This window comes from Mustela lutreola, chromosome 4 (genome assembly GCF_030435805.1).
Source record: "Mustela lutreola isolate mMusLut2 chromosome 4, mMusLut2.pri, whole genome shotgun sequence".
In the NCBI taxonomy this organism is placed as follows: domain Eukaryota; kingdom Metazoa; phylum Chordata; class Mammalia; order Carnivora; family Mustelidae; genus Mustela; species Mustela lutreola.
In genome coordinates, this window is record NC_081293.1 from 138,569,210 (window position 1) to 138,587,070 (window position 17,861).

Genomic DNA, 17,861 nt, shown 5'->3' on the forward strand with positions numbered 1-17,861 from the left:
TTTATATTTAAAGTAATTATTGATAGATATGTATTTATTGCCATTTTATATTTGTATTGTCACTCCTTCTGGAGATTTTCTCTGATCTTTTCTTGTCTTTGTCACTTTTGATCTCTCTTTCACTTCAGAGTCCCCTTTAATATTTCTTGCAATGCTGGTGTAGTGGTCATTAACTCCTTTAGTTTGTGTTTTTCTGGGAAACTATTTATCTTTCCTATTTTGAAGGATAACCTTGCAGGATAGAGTATTCTTGGCTGCAGATTTTTCCCATTCAGCATTTTGATTATATCATGCCATTCTCTTCTGGCTTGCCAAGTTTCAGTTGAAAACTCTCCAGGTGGGAAACCTGGGTGGCTCAGTGGGTTAAGCCTCTGCCTTCAGTTCAGGTCATGATCTCAGGTTCTTGGGGTCAAGCCCCCACATCGGGCTCTCTGCTTGGCAGGGAGCCTGCTTCCCCCTCTCTCTCTGCCCGCTCCTCTGCCTAATTTTGATCTCTCTCTGTCAAATAAATAAAATCTTAAAAAGAAAAGAAAACTCTCCAGGTAGTCTTAAGTTTTTCCATGTAAGTTAAGGACTCCTTTTGTCTTGCTGCTTTTAAGAATTTTTTTTTCCTGTATCACTATATTTTGCAAATTAATTACAGTATATCTTGGTGTGGCCTGCTTTTGTTGATTTTGATGGGAGGTCTCTGTGGCCTCTTGGATTTGATTCCTTCCCCAGATTAGGGAAGGGCTCTGCTATTTTTTTTTTTTTTAATAAATTTTCTGCCCCCTTTTCTCCCTCCTCTTCTTCTGGGACTCTTATAATACAAATATTATAACATTTCATGGAGTCACTGAATTTCCTAAGTCTATTCTCATGTTGTACAACTTTTTTTTTTTTTCTTTTGTTCGGCTTCATTATTTTCCTCTATTTTCTCTTCTAGATCACTAATTCACTCTTCTGTTTTTTCCATCCCGCCGTTCATTGCATTTAGCCTATCTCCAATCTTGTTTACTGCATTCTTCATCCCTGATTGATACTTTTTTAACTCTTTTGTCTCTTTTGTAAGGGTCTCACTGATGTCCTATATTATTTTCTCAAGTCCAGTGAGTATCCTTATGATAGTTGCTTTAAATTCTCCATCAGGCATGGTACTTGTATCTGTTTCACATAGGTCTCTGGCAGTGGCCTTATCTTGTTCTTTCATTTGGGGTAAATTTCGCCATCTTGGGATTTTGTCTGAGTCTCTGCCTTCTTCTATGTGTTAGAAAACCTATTTTAAAACATACACTTTAAATACTAAAAAGGCTAGCAGTTTTCTTATAAGACAAAGTACCATTTCATCAATCATATTTTTTAATGCTGCTGCTGAATTGACATATACTCTATCAGTAAGCTTTAATTGTACATCTATTTGGAATACACATCCAAAGCCTTTTATAGCTCCATAAGAGAATAATTCTTTTTTATGTAAGTTTTGGTAGCATCTGTTGCATTTAACTATTTAAAAATTAAATAGTTAAACACTGATTCATTCCTTAATCCAACAAAAAGGACATATCTATTACTTTGGTTTGCAAAGACATAAATCTATTTCTTATTAATTGCTTTAAATCCATTCTGACTTTAACAGATACAGTGGAACAAGAAAAGAATGTTATTTCTGATATGGTTATAAACATTTTCTAAAGATTAAAAACTATCTATAATAATAATAGCTAAAAGGTATTTCCCTGTTTATTTTAGTATAATCATTGTCTTTGGTGATGGACACCACTTAGATGTCTATTTTTTTGTTTAGATAACTCTTACAGGGTTTGAAGTTTTATCTGAAGTTTATCTATGCCAATTCTTCTGCAAATTTGACTGAGTGTTTCACAAACTCAGCTCCTCTTTTGCTTTCTCTGTGATTTGTTTGTTTCAGGTTGTACTAAAATAAAGTTTCTGTCCTGTAGCATTCAAATATTTATAAGAAGAAAAGAAGAACACTAAGAGAAAAACTTAAAATGTTTGATTTTCACTCACTTCTTTTTTGGCATTACATAAAAATGTAAAGAATATTAGACTAGAACCATGCCACAATGTGCACATAAGCCATTCTTAAGACTACAGTTAAAATACAAATAAAAATTGAATGATAAAAAAGTCTTCTATATCTAGCCACTATCAAGAGAAAGGGGCAGCAAAATTATTTTATTGGAATCCCAGCTATAGATAAACAAGTCCATTACAAGCAAATTGAGACCTGGGACAGTCAGATGGTCATCGAGTTATAATTTAAGATAATGTAAGATAAGCTTTGGGCTTCATGACAGAAACATGTAAATGAGAATCTAAGATAATAAGAACATAGAGATAGAAAGTAGTGCTGGTTAAAGAGACAAGGAGACATAAAAGTTGCATTCAGAGAATGCGATTCCCAAAGTAGAATATGCATGGGAATATATGATGGTGGTTCATTGGGAAATAAAGCATCCTCAAATAAACATTTTATTTAGAAAACATAGTACAATCAAGTAAAACACAGTATTTGAAAAAGTGAAAAGAAATCCCTGGAGGCAGTAAATTATAGGATTTGAGTTTTTCATACACTATTCTGTATTAAAATGAAAGAGAACTGGGGCAACTGAATGACTCAGTTGGTTAAGTATCTGACTCTTGACCTCAGCTTAGGTCATGATCTCAGGGTCCTGGGATAGAGCCAAGAGCTGGGCTCTGTGCTCAGCAGGGACTCTGCTTGGATTCTCTCCCTCTGCCCGTCCACTCCACCTGGTATCTCTCTCAAATAAATATATAATTATTTTAAAAAAATAAATAAAATGAAAGAGAACCAGACTCTCTAGTTAGTTGATGCTATTCTAAGAGTAGAGCAGAGGGTAAATGAATATCTGCTGCGCCAAAGATGATCTCCTGCCAGACATTGGGCATTAGAATGTGTGTGGTGGGCACCAAGCTGACTTCAATCTATATAACTGTGAATTCATTTGGCAAGTATCCAGTTGAACAAAGTGTGCAACCAAGGATTATAGAGCCTTTTATTATATATTGGTCAAGAGTTTGTGTAAGAAGGAAAAATGAGAAAGTTAAATACAAAGCTTATGAAATGAGATTTCAGATCAAAGGGAATTGGACCTCTTTAGTGAACATTCAGAGAAATAACATCTCTAAACATATATTGCAAAAACATAAATACTTAGAAAAATTTTTGTAATCATAAGAATTGACAAGAAGACATGGCTACTTGGGGTTTTTTGTTTGTTTTGTTTTTAAGATTTTATTTATTTATTTGAGAGAGATAAAGAGAAAGAAAGCACAGAGGGAGAGTGAGAGGGAGAAGCAGATTCCCACTGAGTAGAGAGCCAGATGTGGGGCTCAATCCAGGACTCTAGGATCATGACTGAGATGAAGGCAGACATTTTACCAACTGAGCCACCCAAGTGCCCCAAAGATATGGCTATTTGGAAAACATCCAAAGAGGAGAACAGATAAAATTTAAAAAACAAAAACAAACAAACAAAAAACACTATTATAAATATAAAGACAATGAAAAAATGTTATAAATGACTAAAGAAAATTAAAATTTGAAAAATAATAAATCACTATCCTCAACTATCGACAATAGAAACAGACCTGCCTTCCAAGAAATCAGCTTAGTGAAGTAGAAAAGAAAAATTAGAAATTCTCATACAACTCAGGGAAAAGTCAAAGAAATTAAAAAGATGCAAGAAGAAAGCAAAGATATGGGAATAAACAACACAGTTTTAAGATAAGGAAAACACTTTCTAAAAATTGAACTACAGCACTAGTAAAAGACAGTATTTTTTTTTCTGATTAAAGGTAGAATATGGATTCCAAGTGGCAGACTAGCTTGTTTCAGAATAACCATATTACGAAGAACAACCAGAAAGATTATATATTTATATTAGTATATATTTAAACCTGCTTGAAAATATGGGGGAGTTAAGAAAGAGAAAGCTTGTATGGCAATGCCTTAGAGAAAAGAACAGCTCAGAGAAATGTCTCTGCTGATTTAGATTAAGCTGATCGGTTGAGTTGCATAATCCTTGCCATCTAGAACTGGCAATACAATCCATTTCTGGATAAAGGATTATTGGGAACGATTGTCCAGGATATAGTGGTTACAGAAGTATCTGGAGCAGAACAAACACCAGTTAAATCACAAAAAATTTTGGTTGATTACAGATTGATTACTGTGTGAATCCTGGGAGAATCAGGGGTACTTCATAATAATGAAAGGATATTGAATAAAAAGAACATATAAGCAATGAAGCTATACTTTAAACAAATAAAATAGTAATCAATAAAAATATAGATGATAAGATTCATACATATTAAAAGAAAGATAAATGAATGCATATATTTTACAAAATTTTGCAATGAATGTCAAGAAATGAAATAATAACATACAGAGTATAATCATCATATTCTTCACAAATAAAAGGTTTTATTTACATCCCACAGTTGAAAAACTATATTTACTTGTTATTTTATTGGCTTTATTTTATTTAAGTGCCCACAACAAAAGGGGTCAGTGAGCTTTGTAAATGTAAAAAAGGTAGTCATATTGATCAATAATCACTAAAACATTTCCTCTCAAGGTCAGAGAATAACCTCACAGTATGTAAAGTAACTAACAGCCAGCAGTTGCTATTTCCAGAACTGACTTTTATTTTACCACAGCTCTGGCATTGTTTCATTTTCTAATGGTGACATTGCAATTTTAGCTACCATAATTGCTAGCGATGACAGATGCTCATATAGGCCTATTCTTCTTCAAATGACTTATTTAAAGCATTGAAATCTGTATACAGATGCACACTGTACAAGTACTGTCACTATCCTATCTGCTTTCAAAAATTCATGAAAAAAATGACATGTTAATTTGTGTTGTAAATGAATGAAGAAAACATTTCAAATAGCACTGAGAGAGGTAATAATCTATTAAAATCAAGTCGAAGAAAAAATGTAAAAGGTGCCATCAACTAAGCTATTTATTTATTCAAAGACAGTGTCTAAATGAGCCAGAACTGACACCAGAGGCATTCAGCCACATATTTTAATGTCATATCAAATTTACTGGCATTCTAAGTGTATAAACAATATATTTGCATCGTATTAGTGACAAATGTCATGCTAATACCATAGCAAAATGACTACAAGGGGATTTCATAACTTATTTACAGAATGTGTTTCTAGGTACAAGAACTCATTTAGAACTGTCAAACAACCAGAGAATTACAGGAATTTTCAACCTTTGGTTAGGGAAGTCTTATTTCATAGCACATATGCCATTTATATTATTTACAGTAATGAATTCTTAATGTCCTTCTTGTGTTTTGTAGGGTCAACCATTTTTATTAGGTTCCCTTCAGCATTTCTAGATAAGAGCTGTTGGCTTTTGAGCCTGTTTTTCTGAATACCATGTATAAATGTCCCAAAACTGTCCCTGAGTAGTTAATGGTTTCTTCTTACTATTCTTAGAAAGAAAGAAAGAAAAAAAGAAAGAAAGAAAAGAGAAAGAAAGAAAGAAAGAAAGCAGGTCACCAGAAATACTTTGGTTCTTCCTCTTCTGTACACTCAGAGCAGTTATCTTTCCTACTTGAAGGATAAATCTGTTCTTTTCTCTTCTGACCTTGCCAAATTTCCCCCTATCTACCAGAGCCATTGAAACCTGGAAATCATCAGGCAGCCATGCACCATAAACCTACATGGTCTTGTTCTATGAGAAATTGTTTTGTAATAAATGTCTCCTATACCAAAATGTTTCCCAACTCTTTAAAAGTTACATGTCCTCTGGACCAACACAAGCACACACAGGATGAATGTATTTTAAAATATTTTATGCGATATTAAAAACCATTAAGCTGTTTCCAAAACCGGTTCCAAAGAAGTTTTTACCTTTATAGATGATTAAAGCAATCATTTGGTCAGTTGACTTCACTGACAGCTATAGCAGTGTAGTTTTATCTGATAGAACAAATCCACAGAGAAATGTCTTTATCAAATTCTTTTTAGGTGCTCTTCTATGTAATAATAATTCTGGAAATAGGAGGCTGCAGGATTACTGTCGCGGCCAGCGCGACGAATCGACCAGGGTAACCATGGGGGCTAAGAGGATGATGAAAAAAAGTTAAGAGACAAAGAGATGGGGGCAGGAGGGACACTGAAGAGGATGTCCAACAGTGTCAAATTTATTCCACATCTTACAAGCATTTATAAGGCAAACCAGAATAGGAGGAGCATTACATCAGTACCTAGTCAGATGACCGCAAGTTCCTATAACAAGTTTACATTAACTACAAGCAAACCTCGTGAGCCCAGGTAGTTTCTGCTAAAGCCATTAGCAAGACAATCAACCAGGGAGTGGATCATGGGAGGTACAGAACAACAAGGATTAACTAAGAACTCAGGACTCTGGCCACATTGTTCCCTACTGCAGGGAGAGTGTGTGGGAAGTCATGTAGGCGAGCGCACGACACATAGCACAGACCCTTTCTCAGTGCACTCAACTTTCCCGTCCTTAACTTTGTCAAGGTGTCTGGACTTTGAAGGAGACATAAGTCAGGGCCTGGTTTGGTCCTCGACTCTAGCCGTGCCGTGGCCTCCAACAGATTGCCATGCACTTCTCTTGAAATTTACTTCAGGGACATTTGGGTGGCTCAGTCATTTAAGCTGCGGCCCTCACTTCGGGTCATGATCTCAGGGTCCTGGGATCCTGTAGGCCCACCCCCCCCCACTCAGCAGGGAGTCTGCTTCTCCCTTTCCTCTCTGCCCCTCCAACCACTTTTGTTCTCTCTCTCTCTCTCTTTCAAATAAATAAAATCTTTAAAACTTTAATTCGAAGTTAAGCTAGAGTCTAAGAAAATTCTTTACTCCCATCTTTGTAAAAATACTTATTAATAGTACATGTAAAAAAGTTCAGTGTTTTCTTTTCCTTTTTCTTAAAGACATTTACATTAAAAAAAAAAAAAAGATTTTATTTATTTATTTATTTGATAGAGAGAGAGAGAGCACAAGTAGTGGAGTGGCAGGCAGGGAGAGAGGGAGAAGCAGGTTCCCCACCCAGCAGAGAACTGGACATTGGGCTTGATCCCAGGACTCTGGGATCATGACTTGAGTCAAAGGCAGATGCTTAACCTACTAGCCACCTGGGCGCCAAAGGCATTTGCATTTCTGATATCTCTGTATTTTAACTGTGAATTTGTTCCCTGACTTCATCTTCATCACTGACTGCCACTGAAACTTGAGAACAAATGAGCTTTCCACAGTAAACCTGAGTTTTAGATATCCTAACTCCCAGAAAACCAAGCTTTTCCACTTAAAAACATTGCCACATTCTACAAGAGCAGGGTGAGATCAGGTTACAGTATCTGCCCCCTTTGTCCCTTTTGGTCAAGGCTATCCTACTGTTAATTTTAGATGAAAGATCTTGTTGCTGTCCTTGCCCCTGAGCCTTGGCTGGGGCCATCTAGTCCCCAAAACTATAAGTAGTGGGAGGACTGGCTGAAGGATCATCCCACCTTCACTGCCAGGAGACCTCCAACTTTGTTATGAATTAGAGCTCTGGAACCCCTTAGTAGGAGCTAGTCTTGTTAAGCAGAAGAAAAAGTCCTCCTACATTTTATCCCCCTTAGGACAAAGGCTTTTCTATTTTACTTTTGCATTATAAAAAAGGGCACACAAAATCTTTTCCAGGTACTTTTCTACTTCAGCATATGTGGAGTACAGCTAACAACTTTGTGTGAGAGGGAAAAACAAGAAATGTAATCCTTTTTAGAGTACCTTTGATCATTGGTAACTTCGCCCAATATAGAAGTGATTTGCACAGACACTTCTCTAAAACCCTTGAGAAGCAGAACTTAGAGAAACTTGCATTAATGAAATCACCACCACTAAAAAAATCCAAAGATAACAGAACTGAGTTATACTGTCCTCAAGCTAATGACAAATTCAAAAGTTATCTTTTGAAACATGAGAAGAGAATTCAAACTCCTCTACAAACATCCAGGTTTTCAAGATTTCTTTTTTCTTAGGGACACAGAAAGGGGATTGGATCACATTATATAGGATGATTTCCTACGTATCCTTTCTAAAGACCTCTTTTCCCAAGTTCCCACTGCTACTTCATCTCTCTCTTTTTTAACCCTTTCTTCCTGACCCATTAGGTACATGAACTATCTCCCTTCTACACTCCTGGTAGGTACTGCAAGTAGCCTTTGTGACTCCTCCACATTCCACTTTCTTGAATTCTATCAGGGCAAGAGGATTGCACAAGATTTATGATTTGGTATTTTTCTGCTCTCACCATCAATAAAGATAATAGAGACAGCTAATAAAAACTGTGAAACTATACCTCCCCAAACTCTATACATGAAAACTATTGGCATTTTAGGAAAAAATTGTGCTTTCACTTTTGACTTTTAGAAATGCACCGTGGGTATATCATAAAAGACACACAGGGGCGCCTGGGTGGCTCAGTGGTTAAGCCGCTGCCTTCGGCTCAGGTCATGATCTCAGGGTCCTGGGATCGAGTCCCGCATCGGGCTCTCTGCTCAGCAGGGAACCTGCTTCCTCCTCTCTCTCTCTCTGCCTGCCTCTCTGCCTACTTGTGATTTCTCTCTGTCAAATAAATAAATAAAATCTTTAAAAAAAAAAATAAAAAAAAAAAAATAAAAGACACACAGCCCTGACTGAGGAACCAGTAACTAAGCCTAATAAGTGTTGCCCAGACATCTCATGCAGTTGGTCTTGTTAAATAACTTTCTTTCTGAGTACATAATCTAGTTAGGGAAAATCATATTAAAAAATAATAATAATGCCCTGAGAGATTGCAAACAAATTTTTAAAAAACTGTAAAATGATGTTTCCTACTTTCCTGAGTCTTAGACAAATAGTGTTATAAATTTTCTTCACCAAAGAGAGATTTCAATGAAATCTACTTTATTGTTCTATTTTTAAATGAGGTTAGAGGGAGAAATTGTGATCATTTTATATGGAAAAGAAAAATCTCAACTTAAAAACAAAAAGGAAGAAAGAAACTTTCCCCAAATCAAATTCAAGCCTAGTAAAAGCTGTTTTTCTTTTGTCTATTTTTTTTCTGTAAACCTTCTGTCCTCTATTATAGAGTTAGCAAAGTACATCCTGCAAGTTAAATCCAGCTACTACCTATTTTTGTAAAGTTTTACTGGCACATAGCAATACCACAATTTACATAACATCAATAGCTGTTTCATAGTTTATTACCTGCAATGGAGGCCATGGGGTCTGCAAAACATAAAGTACTCACTATCTGGCCCTTTATAGGAATAGTTTATCAAACTCTGCTCTATAATACCTCATTAATATAAAAATTAGATTTTAAATCTATTTACCATAAGAGTTTATTTCTGTACACCTTTTCATGTGGATTAATTTCATTTCCTTTACCTATATAAAGACAATATACTACAAAATCCTTCAAAGTTTAATCAATGACTCTTACATATATTAAAATGCCAGTTGAAACTAAGTGGCAACACTACTCATTTAAAACCATTTTTTTTTTTTCAGTGTTGTGAGTTAGCAACATTGAAGAAAGGAGTTTATCTGACTAGAATCTCTTGTAATTCAAAGGTACTGAGAAGAACCTTGTATGGACTTTTTAAATTTTAAAAATTAAAAAAAAGTTAATTGTCATAAACTTAACCATACTAAGAATATTCTTCACATCACAATTAACTCTTTTCTTATTGTTAATACTGTTTGCATATATCTTCTAAGTATTAGGGTTGAGAACATAGTTTTTATAAAAGTCAATTTGAACTGGACACTTCTCTTTTTTAGTATAAAGTTCTCCACAAAGTTTTATACTATAGGTAATGCTATAGCATTATCTTAGCTAGGGCTGCCATGACAGAGTACCATAGACTGGATAGATTAAACAACAGACATTTATTTTTTCACAGTTCTAGATGGACGTCCAAGCTCAAGGTATTGGCAGTGTTGGTCCTCCTGAGGGCCATGAGAGAAAGTTTATGTTCCAGGCCTCTCTATTTGGCTTGTAGTTGGCTACCTTCTTCATATGTCTTTATATCATCTTCCGTGTTTGTGTCCAAATTTCTTCTTCTTATTAGGATACCATTCATATTGGAATCCATAATGACACTGTTTTAACTTAATTACTTCTTTAAAAACCCTCTCTTTCAAATACAATTACATTCTGAAGTATAAGGTGTTAGAACTTCAACATATGAATTTTTGTAAGGACATAATTCAGTCTATAACAATCATAATTGCTAAATATTTAGGATACAATGAGTTTCATATAAAATGTGCACTAACCAGGGGTACCTGGGTGGTTCAGTTGGTTAAGTGTCCAACTCTTGATTTTGGCTCAGGTCATGATCTCAGGGTTGTAAGACTGAGGACCACACTGGGCTCTGTGCTGGGTGTGGAGCCTGCCTAAGATTCGAAGATGCTCTCTCTTTCTCCCTCTGCCCAGCATCCCCACAACTGGTGGTAGGCTCTCTCTTAAAAAAAAAAAAATTGCCCCTGCCAATCCTTACTTTATAAGCCCAATAATACTATTCTTGAATTTTAGATCAGAATATATGCTACAAAACTGACCTTTTTATTATCTCATAGTGTAATAACTTTCATAATTCTCTGATTATATCATTCTATCTCTTTTTAGAATTACTCATTTTGACATATTCTATTATGTAGAACTCAAATAATTCTTGCTTTGTGAAAGGTTATAGCCCTAAGAAAGAAATACTTCACCTAATTAGCTAAGCTTCTTAGAGAAACATTGTCTATGGACTTAAAATATAATAAGAAATGAAATTAATCTAGTTTTATCGGAGTATTTTTGGAGTAATTATTTTCCAAGATAATACACTATATAAAATTTGTATAGAGATTATATAAATTAGAGATGTTAGCTAAATTTGATAAATTTGTGTAAATTTTCTATTATATTCTCATATACTGAACTAGGTTGAATCAGAGGTCTTTAAATCATGAGAAAAATCCAAAATTGCTTTTCCTTTTTTTTTTTTTTTTGTTAGGTACTTAAATGCTATTTAAGAAAAATATAAGTTCTAAAAATGTGAAGATATTACCTGAAAAGGTTGACATTTAAATACCTTTTTAAGAGTTTTGCTGTGTCAAATGACCTAGTTACAAGTAATACCACTTTGACTTTCAGGTTTTGTTATTTGTTTAGCTGCATTTTGTTGTTAATCATTCTCTCCATGTGTCAGCTTCCTTGGGGCTTTAAGGAGGAGACTTTCACAATTTACTCTGGGTAATGAAGATTTCTTGGGAGGATATGCTGAATGCATACAGGAAGTTATCTATTAGTCACGCTAGTTCTTAGCTCTCCCATCATGAGGCTACACAGCTGGTTTTGTAGAGAACTGGAGAAGTAACTCACTGGTGAACCAACAACTTGAGCCCAGTGGCCTGTTTTCTTGCATTCAACTGGCAAATACCTAGTTTTGGACCAGTAGCCTGCTACCAGGCATGGAAGCATGGAGCACGCCCTCTCAGCAGATTTGATGCCAGTCTGTGCTGAGATCCTAGATAATCCACACACTTAGCTTATTGGTATTTCTGCCCAAGTGTGCAACAGTGTCATCTTTCAAGCAACTGTGGTTAGAGCTGCAGTATGCTTTCCTCCGGCTGCCAAACTGAGAAGGAAAGAAGGTGTTAGGGTCACTTTCCTAAAGAGCTGCCTTGTATGTGGCATCTCTTGTGACTTTGTGAGCTCTTCTTTCAACCTCCTAAATGTTCTCAGATATAGGAGATGCCCAGAAATTCAGTAGTGCAATAAAATGCATCAATTTGCATACTAAGCACAAGTAGCATATTTCAGAAGTAAAAGAGGCCCTCCATGTGATTTTCTAGTAAGAAAGCTAACACTTCTTGGTACAATCTGGTAATATATATTTATATTAGGATACTAGAGGAAAAAAGAATTATTCTGATAAAAACAAAAAAGTAGACTGTCCAATTTCTTGTTTTTAATAGATTCAGAGAATCATTTCCTGACTTGTTGATTTTAGCCATTCTGACTGGTGTGAGGTGATATCTCATTGTGGTTTTGATTTGTATTTCCCTGATGCCGAGTGATATGGAGCACTTTTTCATGTGTCTGTTCGCCATCTGGATGTCTTCTTTGCAGAAATGTCTGTTCATGTCTTCTGCCCATTTCTTGATTGGATTATTTGTTCTTTGGGTGTTGAGTTTGCTAAGTTCTTTATAGATTCTGGACACTAGTCCTTTATCTGATATGTCGTTTGCAAATATCTTCTCCCATTCTGTCAGTTGTCTTTTGATTTTGTTAACTGTTTCCTTTGCTGTGCAAAAGCTTTTGATCTTGATGAAATCCCAGTAGTTCATTTTTTCCCTTGCTTCCCTTGCCTTTTGCGTTGTTCCTAGGAAGATGTTGCTGCGGCAGAGGTCGAAGAGGTTGCTGCCCGTGTTCTCCTCAAGGATTTTGATGGATTCCTTTCGTACATTGAGGTCCTTCATCCATTTTGAGTCTATTTTTGTGTGTGGTGTAAGGAAATGGTCCAATTTCATTTTTCTGCATGTGGCTGTCCAATTTTCCCAGCACCATTTATTGAAAAGGCTGTCTTTTTTCCATTGGACATTCTTTCCTGCTTTGTCGAAGATTAGTTGACCATAGATTTGAGGGTCTATTTCTGGGCTCTCTATTCTGCTCCATTGATCTATGTGTCTGTTTTTGTGCCAGTACCATGCTGTCTTGATGATGACAGCTTTGTAATAGAGCTTGAAGTCCGGAATTGTGATGCCACCAACGTTGGCTTTCTTTTTCAATATCCCTTTGGCTATTCGAGGTCTTTTCTGGTTCCATATAAATTTTAGAATTATTTGTTCCATTTCTTTGAAAAAGATGGATGGTACTTTGATAGGAATTGCATTAAATGTGTAGATTGCTTTAGGTAGCATAGACATTTTCACAATATTTATTCTTCCAATCCAGGAGCATGGAACATTTTTCCATTTCTTTGTGTCTTCCTCAATTTCTTTCATGAGTACTTTATAGTTTTCTGAGTATAGATTCTGTGTCTCTTTGGTTAGGTTTATTCCTAGGTATCTTATGGTTCAAAACAAAACGAATACCAAAGAGAATGGTCGATTTTCATTCTTCTACATATAGCTGCCCAGTTTTCCCAGCACCATTTATTGAAGAGACTGTCTTTTTTCCACTGTATATTTTTTCCTGTTTTGTCAAAGATTATTTGGCCATAGAGTTGAAGGTCCATATGTGGGCTCTCTACTCTGTTACACTGGTCTATGTGTCTAATTTTATGCCAGTACCATGCTGTCTTGGTGATCACAGCTTTGTAGTAAAGCTTGAAATCAGGTAACGTGATGCCCCCAGTTTTACTTTTGTTTTTCAACATTTCCTTAGCAATTTGGGGTCTCTTCTGATTCCATACAAATTTTTGGATTATTTGCTCCAGCTCTTTGAAGAATACCGGTGGAGTTTTGATTGGAATGGCATTACAAGTATAGATTGCTCTAGGCAGTACAGACATTTTAACAATGTTTATTCTTCCGATCCAAGAGCATGGAATGGTCTTCCATCTTTTTGTGTCATCTTCAATTTCTTTCATGAGTGTTCTGTAGTTCCTCAAGTACAGATCCTTTACCTCTTTGGTTAGGTTTATTCCCAGGTATCTTATGGTTCTTGGTGCTATAGTAAATGGAATCGATTCTCTAATTTCCTTTTCTGTATTTTCATTGTTAGTGTATAACAAAACCACTAATTTCTGTACATTGACTTTGTATCCTGCCACGTTACTGAATTGCTGTATGAGTTCTAGTAGTTTGGGGGTGGAGTCTTTTAGGTTTTCCATATAAAGAATCATGTCATTTGCGAAGAGAGAGAGTTTGACTTCTTCATTGCCAATTTGGATACCTTTTATTTCTCTTTGTTGTCTGATTGCTGTTGCTAGGACTTCTAATACTATGTTGAACAAGAGTGGTGAGAGTGGGCATCCTTTTCATGTTCCTGATCTCAACAGGAAGGCTGCAAGCTTTTTCCCATTGAGGATGATATTTGCTGTGGGTTTTTCATAGATAGATTTTATGAAGTTCAGGAATATTCCTTCTATCCCTATACTATGAAGCGTTTTAATCAGGAACAGATGCTGGATTTTGTCAAATGCTTTTTCTGCATCAATTGAGAGGACCATGTGGTTTTTCTCTCCTCTCTTATTAATTTGGTCTATCACATTGATTGGTTTGTGAATATTGAACCATCCTTGTAGCCCAGGGATGAATCCCACCTGGTCATGGTGGATAATTTTTTTAATGTGCTCTTGGATCCTGTTTGCTAGGATCTTGTTGAGAATCTTAGCATCCATATTCATCAGTGATATTTGTCTGAAATTCTCCTTTTTGGTAGGGTCTTTGCCTGGTTTGGGGATCAGGGTAATGCTGGCTTCATAGAAAGAGTCTGGAAGTTTTCCTTCTGCTTCAATTTTTTGAAACAGCTTCAGGAGAATAGGTGTTACATCTTCTTTGAAAGACCTCAACGTGAGACAGGAATCCATCAGAATCCTAGAGGAGAACACAAGCAGTAATCTCTTCGATATCAGCCACAGCAACTTCTTTCAAGATATGTCTCCAAAAGCAAAGGAAACAAAAGCCAAAATAAACTTCTGGGACTTCATCAGAATCAAAAGCTTCTGCACAGCAAAGGAAACCAGTCAACAAAACAAAGAGGCAACCCACGGAATGGGAGAAGATATTTGCAAATGACAGTACAGACAAAAGGTTGGCATCCAGGATCTATAAAGAACTCCTCAAACTCAACACACACAAAATAGATAATCATATCAAAAAATGGGCAGAAGATATGAACAGACACTTCTCCAATGAAGACATACAAATGACTCTCAGAGAAATGAAAACATGTTCATCATCACTAGCCATCAGGGAGATTCAAATTAAAACCACATTGAGATATGACCTTACACCAGTTAGAATGGCCAAAATTAGCAAGACAGGAAACAACATGTGTTGGAGGGGATGTGGAGAAAGGGGAACCCTCTTACACTGTTGGTGGGAATGCAAGTTGGTGCAGCCTCTTTGGAGAACAGTGTGGAGATTCCTCAAGAAATTAAAAATAGAACTTCCCTATGACCCTGCCATGCACTACTGGGTATTTACCCCAAAGATACAGATGTCATGAAAAGAAGGGCCATCTGTACACCAATGTTTATAGCAGCAATGGCCACGGTTGCCAAACTGTGGAAAGAACCAAGATGCCCTTCAACAGATGAATGCATAAGGAAGATGTGGTCCATATACACTATGGAGTATTATGCCTCCATCAGAAAGGATTAATACCCAACTTTTGTAGCAACATGGACGGGACTGAAAGAGATTATGCTGAGTGAAATAAGTCAAGCAAAGAGAGTCAATTATCATATGGTTTCACTTATTTGTGGAGCATAACAAATAGCATGGAGGACATGGGGAGTTAGAGAGGAGAAGGGAGTTGGGGGAAGTTGGAAGGGGAGGTGAACCATGAGAGACTATGGACTCTAAAAAATAATCTGAGGGGTTTTAAATGGTGTGGGGGGTGGGAGGTTGAGGTACCAGGTGGTGGGTATTATAGAGGGCACGAATTGCATGGAGCACTGGGTGTGGTGCAAAAATAATGAATACTGTTATGCTGAAAATAAATAAAAAATAAATGTAAAAAATTCAATTTGTCATTTACTTATCAGTTTATTTGTAAAGGCTATTTATCATTATCTATATATCTCTCTTTACACCAAAAGCAAACTGTCTCGATTACTGTAGCTTTGCAAGTCTTGAAATCAGACAGAATAATTCCTCCAATTTTGTTCTTTTAATTTATTTGTTTATTTGTTTGTTTTTGTAGAATGGTGTTAGTTATTTCAGGACCTTTGTATTTCCATATAGACTTTAGAATCAGCTTTTTAAATTCTATCAAAAAACATATGATATTTCTTATATTATTAAGGTTCTCTTTAGTGTCATGCTGCAATGTTTTTAGTTTACTATGTGGGGAATTCTTGATAAACTATATTCTAAATATTTTATAAAATTTTTTGCTATAGAAATGGTATTTTAAAAATTTTGGTTTCTAATTGTTCATTGGTACTGTATAGGTATGTAATTTATTTTTGTATATTAATATAGAATCCTACAACCTTGGTAAACTTTTCTTTAACTCTAGGAGCTTTTTTGTATATTTATTTTTTTCTACATAGACAATCATGACATCTGGGAATATATTTTAAGTCTTCCTTTCTAATCTGAATGTCATTTATTTCTTTTTCTTGCCTCAGTGCACATAATAAGAAATATAATACAATATTATATAGAAGTGGTATGAGTTAATATTTTTGCCTTGTTCCAGATACTAAGGAGAAAGTATTCAGACCTTTATTAAGTATCAATGATATAGTCTATAAGTTTTTCATTGATACTGTATATCAGATGGAAGAAGTTCCTCTCTATTCCTAGTTGTTTCACAATGGGCATTCAATATGGACAAATGAAAACTTAGCAGATGTTGAGGTTTAATTTTTATTATCTTATCTGTGTAATAGTTATCTTAGAGAGAAAGCATGGGGAAACCATTATAGACACTATCCATACTGTCCACTGCCTGGACAGTGGTCATCCAGTCAATTATCAGCAGAATTACCAGAATAGTGAGAGTGAGGAAAAGAAAGAGGATCAGAAAGTGTTCCCAAAGTCCAAGCCCCATAGTGCATGCCCTACCACAGGCAGCAGTTCCCACCTTAACTACATGTGGAGACCCTATGGGTGTTCACCTCCTGTATTCTGACCCTCCTATGCAGAGAGAAGAGATGGAAGGTGCAGACAACCAGGGTGGAGGAGAACAGGTAGACCAGTAAGACATAATATGTATCAGGGTTATAGACCATGATTCTGCTAGGACCTTCTTGCTAAAGACAGCCTAGAGAGAATGGCAATGAAGAAGATGAAGAAAATCAAGGAGATGAGACCCAAGGTCAGCAGCCACCTCAGCGTCAGTAGTGCTACAACAATAACCAACACAGACACCCAGAAAACCTTAAACCACAAGGTGGCAAAGAGACTAAAGGAGATAATCCAGCAGCTGAGAATTCATCAGCTGCAAGCCTGAGCAGGCCAGGGTTAAGTAAACGTGGCCCCATCTCTACCATCATCCAGTGCATTACACATTTTTAAGTGGGATGAACGTAGATGGAAGTGGTATAAGCAAACTTAGTTCTTCTCTTACAATCAGAACTCAATATCACCTAAATTTGATAATTTTAAAATGGAGCTATAGGCATATTATGTACAGTGGTGGTATCTACTAGGTGGACTAATACCTGAAATTATTTGTTAATTTTTCAAGTACCTTTTTCTGAAGCTATGAATTTGAAATCCTTCAGGAAGTCAAATAAAAGAAGCTACTACTGAAGAGAAACTGGCAAATGGACTGTAGCTGCAATCTTAACTCCAAGTACTTATTGTCAACCAGGAAGGAAGACCTGTGTTTTCAGACGTTCTAACTGTGCAAGAGAACTTGCATATAAAGATTTTTGCATGATACATCAATATTGAAGCATCAGAGGAAGAAATTAAGGAAATAATTCCACTTATAATTGCACCAAAAATAGTAAGATATTTAAGAATAAACCTAATCAAAGAGACGAAAGGCCTGTACTCTGAAAACTGTAAAACAGATGAAAACATTGAATATGACACAAAGAAATGGAAAGACATTCCATGCTCATGGATTAGAAGAAAAAAAATATTGTTAAAATGTCTATACTACCCAAAGCAATCTACACACTTAATGTAATCAC

At 35.9% G+C, this 17,861-nt stretch overlaps 1 pseudogene; it reads left to right on the forward strand.

Annotated features, from left to right (window-relative positions):
- Positions 1-16,567: 16,567 nt before the first annotated feature.
- On the forward strand, positions 16,568-17,235 carry LOC131830186 (Y-box-binding protein 1-like; annotated as a pseudogene).
- Positions 17,236-17,861: the final 626 nt, after the last annotated feature.